Source organism: Perca flavescens, chromosome 20, assembly GCF_004354835.1.
Source record: "Perca flavescens isolate YP-PL-M2 chromosome 20, PFLA_1.0, whole genome shotgun sequence".
NCBI classification, from domain to species: Eukaryota; Metazoa; Chordata; class Actinopteri; order Perciformes; family Percidae; genus Perca; species Perca flavescens.
The window spans coordinates 31,208,566-31,221,057 of NC_041350.1; positions in this window are offsets into that span (position 1 = coordinate 31,208,566).

Consider the following 12,492-nt stretch of genomic DNA (forward strand, 5'->3'; position numbering starts at 1 on the left):
TCAGTGAACAGTCTGAAGTTCTTGAATGTCATTGTCAAAGAGGTTCTACACCAGCACACGTGTCATAACATAAGCTGGTGCACGCAACTGCAACTCTGTGAAGTACTAAGTAATAACGCAGTAAATGTCTTGTATTCAAATCTTAGAAAAAAGTACTTAAGTATGGGCAGGAACATACATTAAGCATCAAAAGTAAAAGTACTAATTATGCATAATGGCCCCATTCATCAGTGTTAACAATTTAATAATATCATATATAATTATTTATGAGTCACAGGGGCCAAGCCATTTTACTTTAGTAAGTACATCTATCCATTCATTATCTGTAACTGCTTATCCTTTGAAGAGTCACTGGGGGGCTGGAGCTGATCCCAGCTGACATTGGGCGTGAGGCGGGGTACACCCTCTGGCCAGTCCCTCACAGGGATGGTCTCGCATTGCCAGACCTTCCTCCACAGCGCTGCGGAGGAAGGTCTCGCTAGTCCACACAACATTCCGGGATGAGGTAATGTGCTCTGGTTTATTGGCATTTCTTTAAACCAGTCACAATAGTCTTGGGCAGTGCTAAGTATGTGTACGTTCAAAAGTAGTTTTAACTCATTTGGACAGATAGTCTAGCTAGCTGTCTGGATTTACCCTGCAGAGATCTGAGGAGCAGTTAACCATAGTCCTCACAAATCCACCGGAGGTTAGAACGCCAACACAAAGAAGCAGAAAAAAGTCCCGAAAATTAGGGACCTGAACAATACCGGAAATGAAACGTCATTGATGCAGACAGCGCTAACACATAGAGACAGACAACCATTCACTCTCACATTCACACCTACTGGAAATCTAGAGTAGCCAATCAATGCCTACATGTTGGACTTTGTGAGGACCTACGCAGAAAACCTACGCAGGCACGGGGACCGGACAGCACCTGCTGGGAGGCAACAGTGCTAACCACTGCATCACTGTGTCGCTTACTATTAGTAGCCTATATTTAGTTAAAAAATACTTGTACTTGTAATGGATCATTACATGGTAGTGTTGGTACTTTTACTCACATAAGTAAACGTTTTGAGCACTACCAACACAGCTATGCCTGATTTGCTTTGAAGGCTAACAATAACAATAATGGACAATGAGAACAGCCTATGAGTATAATTATACCTGAATTACCAGGCAACCAAAATGTAGCTTTGACAGCCATTACATGTTCAGAGAAGATATATTTAGAAGAATAGAATGCCTTTATGGTCATTGTTTCATTAAAAATGTACAACGGAATATGGAGTGCTACTCCTGAAAGGTGCCACATTTAGATGGATGATCAAGTAGGTTTCAAGTTTGTGCGAGCTGAACAGAAATTAGAAAAGAGAAAACACTTTCTCTGTTTGCCTGATTTAAAGGAAATGTACTAAAACTTGAAAACTCATTGGCATGGTCCTTTTAAATCTTGAAAGTGTATCTTTAAAGGTTTGAATGCGGAGCACCTTAACCCACACTAATCGGATGATAACTGGCTGTAAATAGACTGTGACAACACTAAAAGCAATGAATACAGTGGTCCTTTTTGTTTGTCAAATAGATCCAGGTTTAATGCATACAATACTTTGCATTCGAAGCACCAGGCAGAAAATATACACACAAATATGTGAAATAGTACATTTGTAAAATAGTCAAAAAATGCAACAAAAATGTATGTCTGTGCTGTAGAACTGTTCAAGGCAGGGGTCAAATACATGTTTTCAGGTTAGGGAGACTTGAAGTGTGGAAGCAGGATACTCCAAACCAAAGATGGCCTTTGACCTTTAGGTTAGACTTCAGTCAAGCTCCTGCCTGGGTTCAGCGTTTGGATAGGTCTGGTTTGATTTGATTGAGTTTTACTACCAGTGTTGTTGCACTAGGTGGCAGTCTTAGATCATGTATTAGCTGACAGAAGTTAGTCCCTCTCACTGAAGAGGTGACGATTATGGGATTTCTCAGTGTTCTTATTCTCTAGATTATCTGGGATGAGATGTCTTTATTTCTTTTTATTAAATTTACACAAGGATGTACGACAGCAGCTGTCTTTCCACACTAGTCTTAGTCTTAGGTCACTTGCACAAACAGCACATGATTATTATGATACCTAGAATAACAACTATTATCATATAAGCAATTATCAAATCCAACCCATCAGGAACCATCCACACTGAACTTTGGCGAGTTGTGAATGAACAAAAGCCAAATGAAACTCGAGTAATATGAAGGTTATAAAGTTTGAGTTTCTGTTGGTTCAGCTCTTTTTTGTCCTAGTCAAGATGAGTATCAGCGCTCATGTTTACAACTAAGTATGCTTATTATTCCATACATTATTCCATAGAAACATAAAATGAAGGACCTCCTACAGCGGAGGACTTCACATCCTACCAGAAAATTTTCATGAACCGACTACAGCATTGTGTGTTGCATCAGAGTAGAGGCACATATTAGCAGACAGACATTTCTTTTGCCAGATGCAAATGTTCCATCAAAACAAGTTCCTTCCAGAGACTTTTTAGCAGAGCCAACGCCGCTCTGCGTCCGGAGCTTAGCGCCGCCCAAGACGATTGTGATTGGTTTAAAGAAATGCAAACAACCCAGAACATTTTTCTGACAGCCACATTCTGCTTCACGATGAATCATGCATATGTACATTGAATTGAGCTGATGGGATTACATTGCACGGGAATTGTACTTCTACAATTTCATGTGACAAATAAAATTGATTGATTGGATAAGCTTTGTCAAGTCGGAAAACATAACTTTAAATTGTATAGGTTCAGACTTATGTGTGAAAAGATGCTGTACAAAAGAGGGCTGGCTATCCTGTGCGGTTCCAAGTATTTGATAACTGCTGGCGTGTATGTGTATGTCGAGAATATAGATTGTCAGTAAGGGTGGTAGTTGGCAAAAAAAAAAAACATAAGAAAGGAAGAAGTATTGATAAAATTGTAGAATAATAGACGAGTTTGAAAAGAAATGGGATCAAGAAATATGTACTGTATATAGGCTTACACATACATAAATATATATGTACACATTTATAGTAGAAAGCTCAAGTACCTTACCCATTTTCCTGTGTAATCTGGCAAACCGTTTATGTGATATCTTTTTAAACCCTGCCATATTATTTAAATTCTTAACATTTAATAGTCATTATTTTACTGTGCTATATTTCTGTCATCTCTGGTTCTTTCACATAGCTTTTGCCCTTTTAAACCACTTGAGTGTCACATCCAGTGTCAGCAATTAGGTCACATTTTCATTTTTCTAGTGAGTATTTAAAACTCAAACTGTGTCTTTGTTTGCTTTCCCACCTGTGTGATCACTTGCCCCGCCCTAATGTGTTTCACCCTGTGTCTAATTGTCTCCCCGCCTCCCTTAGACTAGCCCTTACTTTTTAATGATCTTATAATAGCACTTATTTCTAAACACCCTTATGACTTTTAAGTTTACTTCTATATATTATTCCCTTTTACTGATAGTGGGAAATGGTCTGTCAAAACCTCCTAATATATTTGTGTAGTATGTTTTCCGGTATCTCAGGGAGCTGATGGGGCTCCATGGCTGACACCAGTGTTGAGTTGTATAGTGTGGAAGTGTATAGTGTTGAGCTGTGCTGTGATTTGCTGTTTGGTTAATGAAGTAATGCATTGAAAGATTGGCTCCTGTGCTTTCTGTTTCGTGGTTGACACTGACGGTCATTTTCCCAGTGATATGTGTTCTGTAAAGAGGTCTATCCATTGTGAGATAAAGTGAGTTCAAGATGATAGTGTTCTTTGCGTCAGTTATCGCAAACTTTGGTACAGTGTTTGGGAAGAGTGACTGATGATAGGTTACCTTGTATACAAAAGGATGGGGAGAGTGGAATCCTGCAGTCCAAGGTGAGGGACTATTTATCAGCCACCTCCTTCCAGAAGGTGTGTCTTGTAATCCTCTTAAGTGTCAGGGGTGCAGAGTGAGCCATTTGGAGCATTGCTTGACTGGGATTGTGTTCTGTGCTTTACTGTATTCTAAATTTTGGGTTTATTTGCCATTAAGAACGATTTTGTACACATTTTGGTCTGGGAGTCAAGATCAAGTGATATGGATAAATATTTTCAAAAAATGTTTTGTTGATAATATTTTGTTGTTAATCTGAATCTGCAGTTACTAATGTTATCAAATAAGTGTAGGGGAGTAAAGAGTACAATATTTTCCCTCACAATTGTAGTGCAGTCAAAGTATAAAGTAGCAGATAATGAAAATACTCAAAATTGTACTTAAAGCTATAGTGCATAGTTTCTGTCGCCCCCCATGAGGAATTCTAAGTAATGACAACAACACCACCTCAAGGTGGTTCAGGTATCTGGTAAGGAAGATGGATGGATGGATGGATGGATGGATGGACAACAACACTGTCGGCATGTCCACAAATACCCCCCTCCTCCACGCAGTTGCTAGTAGCCAAGGAGGACACGGAGGATTAAAAAAACACGATGGACTCTTCAGAAGAGGTCATTATCTTCACTTGAGTTTCTGTGCGGGAAAGTTGCCAGACGCCCCAATCTTGTGAACATAGTCCTACTGAGAAATCCAGAGAGAGTTGTGTGGAGCTGATAGTCTTAATTAGCTTGGTAGCAACTCATTTGGCAACGGCTGGAATGTAACAGACGTTCATTAATATCAAAAAGTTACGCACCAAAGCTTTAAGTACAGTACTTGAGTAAATGTATTTAGTTACCACCACAGTCTGTTTTGGAGTATATCAGAGAACATAAACTGACTGGATAACATACTCAACATTTTTGTGGTATCTTTTTTGCTCTAATAAATCCAGAAGCTTTACTCCTTATTAATATTAAAGTGCTCATATTATGCTTTATGGCTTGTTCCCTTTCCTTTCTTGTGTTATATATATTTTTTATGAATGTTATAGGTTCACAAAGTGAAAAAGCCCAAAGTCCCCCCTAAAGGGTCTTACCATCTCCAACAGAAAACACTGTTCACCAACTGCTCCAAACAGCTCTATTGTAGTCCAGCCTTTACTTCAGAGACCAACGTGTAACACACGTTATAATGCTCGCCTAGCTGCTAGCATGGCACGCCCTCATACTCTGCTTCTGACTGGCTAGTAGTCCTTACCTAGGTACTGTCAGGGCCCTCATACTCTGCTTCTGACTGGCTAGTAGTCCTTACCTAGGTACTGTCAGGTCACGCCCTCATACTCTACTTCTGACTGGCTAGTAGTCCTTACCTAGGTACTGTCAGGGCACGCCCTCATACTCTACTTCTGACTGGCTAGTAGTCCTTACCTAGGTACTGTCAGGGCACGCCCTAATACTCTGCTTCTGACTGGCTAGTAGTCCTTACCTAGGTACTGTCAGGGCACGCCCTCATACTCTACTTCTGACTGGCTAGTAGTCCTTACCTAGGTACTGTCAGGACACGCCCTCATACTCTGCTTCTGATCTGATTAGCTAGTAGTCCTTACCTAGGTACTGCGCATGTGCGACTAAGATGGAACAGAAGTGAGATGTCTCACTCTGTAGCTAAAACAGAGAGCTCAACACACAGGTTGAAAAGAGGAGCTGCAGCAATGTGCAGCACAACAAAAATATGGTGTTTTTTTCTAAATTAAACCATGTAAACCTATTCTGATACAACCTCTACATACAATTATGAACCTGAAAATAAGCATAATATGAGCTCTTTAACAGAAGAACTAGTGTATGGGATTGTGTGCTGTTGGTATTTATTAATGAACTGACTTGTTGCCAGTATACAGCGACAGCACCAAATCCCATGGTGGTGAGAACCTTTAACATCCGGCCACAGATGATATATGTTCCTTCATCATAACTAATACAAGCCATCAGCCGCAGTAAGCCATGTATGTCTGAGTGTGTGGCAGCATCTGGGCTGAATCCACTCTCTCTGATGCTGGTCACTGTTCCCTAACACCGCTTAATCCCCCCCCACACACACACACACACACACACACACACACACACTGAATCAAGCACTAGACACATGCATGCTCACACATACAGAACTGACAGACAAACATTGACAACCTGGCTGACGGACAAGCGCGCGCACACACACACACACACACACACACACACACACACACACACACACTAAAACTACAAATTCATAGCCAAATAGACAAAGACACACTTTTTAGAGACAGAATGACACACACATCAAACCGGTTTAAGTTGTCAGTGCCCCAAGCACACACCAAAAAACACACACACACACACACACACACACACTCCCAAAAATCCTGCCACCAGCCTCGTTCTGAGCACTCGGAGAGGGAAAATGTGTTTTGTTGCTTAGGAACAGTTTGCCTTGCATCTCGGCAGGGGGTCTCCTTTTGAATATCATTATGTCCCCCTCGATTGGGAAGGACGACACATTTTTCTTTTCTGCCAATATTTATCTTCGGCTCCACTCTCTCTCCGGAGGCCCACAAAAACGTTTTTCATTGATTAAAGGCAGTGGAAAGCAGATTCCGCCTCCAGACGCCTCACCTCTTTTAATGTAAATTTATCATAACGACTGCACGGCGCCATGGCAGGTGTCAAGGTTAGGAGCAGCAGCGTTTTGCTTTTCTTTGAGTGGAATCCTGAGGAGGGGGAAAAGGATGGTTAGAGTGAGACTTTCTTTCTGAAATGACCTGTGTTTAGCCAATTGGTTCGTTGGAGATGAGCCAGGCCTGCACAAAATCGATCACCAGCGATCGCCGCCCAACAAATGCCGGTTAGATTGTGTCCGACTTGATCCCAACTTGAACTGACGTCATGCACTAGTGCACACGTGGGCAACGCTGACCTCACGAGATTGAGGCGGCCACAGGTTTCAGAGCCAGCCGACTGCAAGACCCAGGGCATGTTGGGAAACACCTGGCTCTCAGCTGATCTAACAGCTGATTGGTTCAGAATTGACTCAACATGATGATGTTTTATATAAACTTTTTGAATTGATGTTTAGAAGTCAGAGAGACTAAATCCGTTCAGATTACAGATCATCAACAGTGTGTTGTTAATTAAAAACAGCAACAGATCACATGTTTCAGCATTTTGACAGCTACTCTGTCATAATAAAAACAACTGGAGACTGTGTACCAGCTGATATATGGGTCTGATAACATTTGATTAAATCAGAATTGAACCTAACCGGATGTGAGTGATTCTGTGACTTCCTGTTCAGCCTGAAGGCTGTAGGAAACGACTGGAAACTGTCCGACTTGACCGTGGCTTTTTGTCCCCGCCCCCGGCTGCTGCCGCCTGCTCTCGTCTACTTTACAGGCGAGGCGCAGCTCCTCTCAAACGAGCCTAGTGTCTTCTGTCACGGCTAGATTTCCTAAAGCCTGGGGCGCGTTCAGCCCCGACAAACCGTAGCAAAACGTTTACTTAAACTGAACCAGCGTTGAACACCCTCCATAGCACGAGTTTACATGCATGTCGCTGCTGATTAGGTAACACCTCTGACAAACCAACCAAATGATCGAAAACATATCTCAAAGCCTGTTGCACATAGTTTTACACCGTTTCCAGGACACATGTTGTTCATCCTGGAAACCGTAGCAAAACGGTGCACATCGCTTTTAGAGTGAACGTGCCCCAGACAAAATAGCCAAGGAGGAGGTGCAGATATATAGTTTTCTCTCAGACCACTTGAATTACAATAAGCTAAAAGATTATTATGGATTTTTTGCCCAATGATGCCAAAAATATACTGCCTACCATAGCAAGTTGCTTACGTGAGTTAAGTAGTCAACATAAAAACATTCAACGTTAACTTTTAGTTTTGTATGGGACACAAACAGCAGTCTCCTGTGTGAAAGTATGACCCAACATGGAGACGCATTCTACTGCCAGGTGAAAACTCTCGTACTTAGAGCTGTCCACTTGTGATCGGATCACTCAGGACGGATGTTAAAACCAGGTCGGACCCAGACCCCCAGCATGGTTTTGGTGTGTACAAATCGTTTATACATCTGGCCCCCTGGAGTCTCATTGAGGGCGCTGACATTTTCCCACATCTCTATATTCAGCGGCAGTTGGACAGCCTTTGTGGATAAGCCAAATTTGGATTTCATTGGGAGTATACATGGAGCTTCAACTAGTCTGCTCCCCACTTCCACTCCCGTCGTCTGTTTCCCAAAAGTTGGCACAGCCACAAAAGCCCTGCTGAAGCAATCCCCTCCTCTTCACTCACTATCTCTCCACTAATGAATGGGCATGTGTCATTCCAACAAGCAGGCCAACTTGAGAGGAAGAGGAGCAGTCTGCTTCCTCTTCTACCAATTATGAGTACCAGCAGCTTCTTGGGCTATTATCAAAGGAGAATGTATTAAGCCACCAGTCAGCACAGTGCTGCAATACATTCATCTTTATCTATTCAACATGATGTATATACAGTATGCCCTTGGTATTTATGGTCCCCAGAGGATGTTTCCAAATGATTAGAGCACCTTTGACCTTTTTTTACCAAGTGCTGTTAGGCTGGCTGGCACACAACCGACAAAAACCCAAAAGCACAACTCGAGACAGGAAGTTAAGCATAAAGGCCGTTTACACAGCAGGGGCGTGATGAATAAATGACAGGAAAATGTGAAATAAAACTATTCATACCGGCAGCGATGCTATTTTGCGATAGTTAGTTAATATAAGGTTAGAATATTCAGCTCATCGACCATGTCGGTGGGACAGTTGGTGGTCTTTCTGGTAGTCTCACTTTGCCAGATCCTCCTCCAAAGCACGCTGAAGGAGGGTCTGGCTACTCCACGTTTTGGGGGATGGGATGAAAACGTGCTCTGGTTTAATGGCATTTCTTTAAACAAATCAGAATCTTCATGGGCAGTACTAAACTCTGCACGTACTCCAAAAGTCGTGCGAGAGAAAACTCAGATTGGACAGATAGTCTAGCTAGCTGTCTGGATTTACCCTGCAGAGATCTGAGGAGCAGTTAACCATCCACCGAATTTAAAATTCATGCATTTGGCGGAATTTCCTGCAGCACCGGAGCAATCCCGGAAGGGGAATGCAAAGGATACAGACTATCTTTCTGGTGACGCTGCTGAAGAGAGAGAGAAAGTGACGGAAGAAGCGATGTGTGCAGACAAGAGAGAGAAATCGTAGCAGAGGAGAAATAGAGAATGCAAGCTTAACCAGGCAAAGAGCAGGCAAGGAACATACAAGGAATGCTGGAATGCTTATCGTACTGCAAAACACAATCTGGCAAATGACTAGTGGGAGTGGACCGGTAGGCTATATATACTGTTGGGGCAATCAGGAAAAGTGGAAGCAGGTGAGCTAATGGGAGGAGGTAAGGTAAGGTGGTGGAAAATGACAAGACAGTCAGTAAGATAGAAAGCCAAGCAGAATGGATGTATGAAAACAACATGGTAAACAACCTGTGGACTACTAATCTTGTTATTTTGGTGACTGTGAGGTTCCCTCTCATGCCATCCCCAGGCCAAAATGTCAGCGTGATGCAAAGGCAGTGCATACTTTGAGAAGGCAAATTGACATGAAATGTGCTGTGCATGTTCACGCTGCTGAGAGGATGTACTCTCCTGATTTTCCCCAACCTTTCCTCTAAAAACATCTTCAGAACATCTTTAGCCCTGCTACTTTAAAAACTGTAACCCCGAGCAGTAGAGAAGTGCAGCCGGTGGAAAACTAAATAAAGAAAAAAAAGTTAAAAATGAAAAACAAAGGTCTAGAAGGCGCGGACATGCCCAGCTACCTCGCTGTCAGCTCTGCAAAAAATGTATGCTAAATCTAGGCTATGTAAGTAATTTCTTGCATAAATGCATATTGCATTTTGTGCGCTCTGAATGGGTAGTAATAGTAGTCTCCCTTTGCCAGACTTTCCTTCACAGCGCTGCGGAGGGGGGTCCAGCGAGTCCACCAAGCATTCCTGGATGGGAGAAAAACACGCTCTGGTCTATTGGCGTTTCATTAACCAATCCCAATCATGTTGGGCGGTGCTAAGCGCAGTACTGAGCAACCGTGCCTCTGCTAAATAGTCTCAGGAAGGAACTTGTTTTGGTGGAACACGTGTACGTTCAAAGGTAGTTTTAGTCGTGCAACAGAAAAATCAGATTGGACAGATAGTCTAGCTAGCTGTCTGGATTTACCCTGCAGAGATCTGAGGAGCAGTTAACCATAGTCCTCACAAATCCACTGGATTTAAAATGTCAACACAAAGACAGAGGAAGGTACCGGACATCTGGCCTAAATGAGTGAAATCCGGCGGAATTTCTGTTGGCAACGGAGCAATCCTGGAAGTGGATATAGGCTAGTATTGTAGTAAAGTGAGGAGGGGAGAGGGGGGTGAACATGACAAAGAGGAAATAATAGAACGGATGGTGATAAGATAAACCTATACTATTGTTAAATTATCCAGGAGGAATTCATAGTACGGAAACCTACTCCTGAAACCACTTTGGTAGTTGATAGCATATGTGTCACAATATCTGTTGCTCGATCCAACACTATGTGAGTATTAACTATTGCTGTCTCTAGGGACTGTTGATTGGGTTAAGGGTTTTAGTCTTGTTGTATTTCACGTTTAAGCCCTCTGACCAACTACATGTAAACCAAGCCTTAAACAAAGCCAAATAAATGTAGTAAATAAAAGTATTGACTTCACTGCATACTATTATTAACCATGTAAAAGCTTTGACAATGGCACAATAGACCAGCTAACATTAGCTTAGTATGACAGACTTTGGACTAGCATTGTTGTCACTTTGACATATGTTAGGTTATAATGTTAAGATTTGAGACTAGTCAATTAGTCAATAACTAATATGGAATTATGGATATAGAGAACTCAGTAGTAATAAATCAAAGTTGCTCACTGGTGTCCAACGACAAATGGGAGTGGTTGCAGTTGGAGAGGGGGGAGAGGAGAAGCAGAAAGCACCCAGAGGACGCTGCAAGGGGTGGATGGGCCCCTGCCGGGCCCGGGCCTCAGGACGGATGGAAGGAGGGATTGTGTTGACAAGGGGGAAAGACGAAGAGGAGGAGGAGGAGGAGAGGCAGCCACACATTCAGCAGGGAGGCTGAGAGCATCGGCCAGAAACTCATCAAAGCGCTGGAAACACCTCCAACAGCCCAACAACAGCAGGACCCATGTATATATGTGTGTATGTGTGTGTGTGAGGTGGATGCTCATTTTAGGGAGCCAGCAGTGTGTGTGTGTGTGTGTGTGTGTGTGTGTGTGTGTGTGTGTGTGTGTGTGTGTGTGTGTGTGTGTGTGTGTGTGTGTGTGTGTGTGCTTGGAGAAGTCAAGGATGTTTTTGGGTGATGGATGGGAGCGTTGAGGGAGGCTTCGTTCAACCATTGTTCATTAGTAAAGTACACCACTGTCCTGCCTAATTGCTCAGCCATAATGTCAGCCTGCGATGAATGATTACAACCAGCGCTGACCTCTTCCTTCCATCAGTGTGGAGCAAAACTTCACCTTATCATCCCCCAGAGGGACAACATACTGTGTGCATACTTCAACAGCCTAGTCCGGGGCTTTATTCTAAGTTGTAAAAAACACTTTCTTATCCTTGTTAAAATGTGAATGATTACATCTTCGATGTGATCCCTATGTCATTTTGTTGATGTGTGGGTACACATGATTGATGTATAAATGACATAACATTGTTTAGGCTGTAGTCTATTTCTGTGTAAGGACAAAACCGGAATATTGTAGCCAAAATAAGGCTGATTCTGACATTGCAGCCCGTCTTTTGTATGCTTTTATTATGCTTTTCTCATGAATGATATACAGTAGGGCTGGGACGATATGCTTCTGTCCCGATTTGATTCTTTCATGATACATGAGTGCCGATTAGATTTGTATCGTGATTTTCAAGTATTGCGATTTGATAGTATTGAGTATTTCCTACTTTAACAAAACAAAAGCTGAATAATACACTTCTAGAGACAATACAGCACGGATATTTCTAAAAACTAATAATTTTCTAAGAAGAATGCATGTCATGTCAGTCAGTCTGACATTTATTTCATTTGTAAAGAAGAACATAACGTGTGTTTTCTGCTTTCACTCTGTCTTGCAAAAAACAGATATGATGTAGTCGCCGTCGTTGGTACCTTATCAACAATAAAAATATTTAGATCAATCAATGGTCACAAAAAAATGCGAAAAAAATCACAATACATACGACAATGTCATTTAATGGCATTTAATGATTTAAAATCAATTTCAGTGGCCATGGATCAGACCAGTGCTTGAATTGGTACACTTCTCACTGGTACAGAGAGTTTCTGGCAAACTGAGTACCATTTAGAATAATTTCATTATCAAATGATAGACAGGACCACTGAAACAGTCAAAGTTAATTTTACTTGAGAACATAACAAGGAGGCAGTCTCCGCACTACAGAATAGTACAGACAATGACCTATTTATTTTTATAATAAATGTAATAAATCATGATACACAGTAGATGTCGTCAGTTGTTATCTTG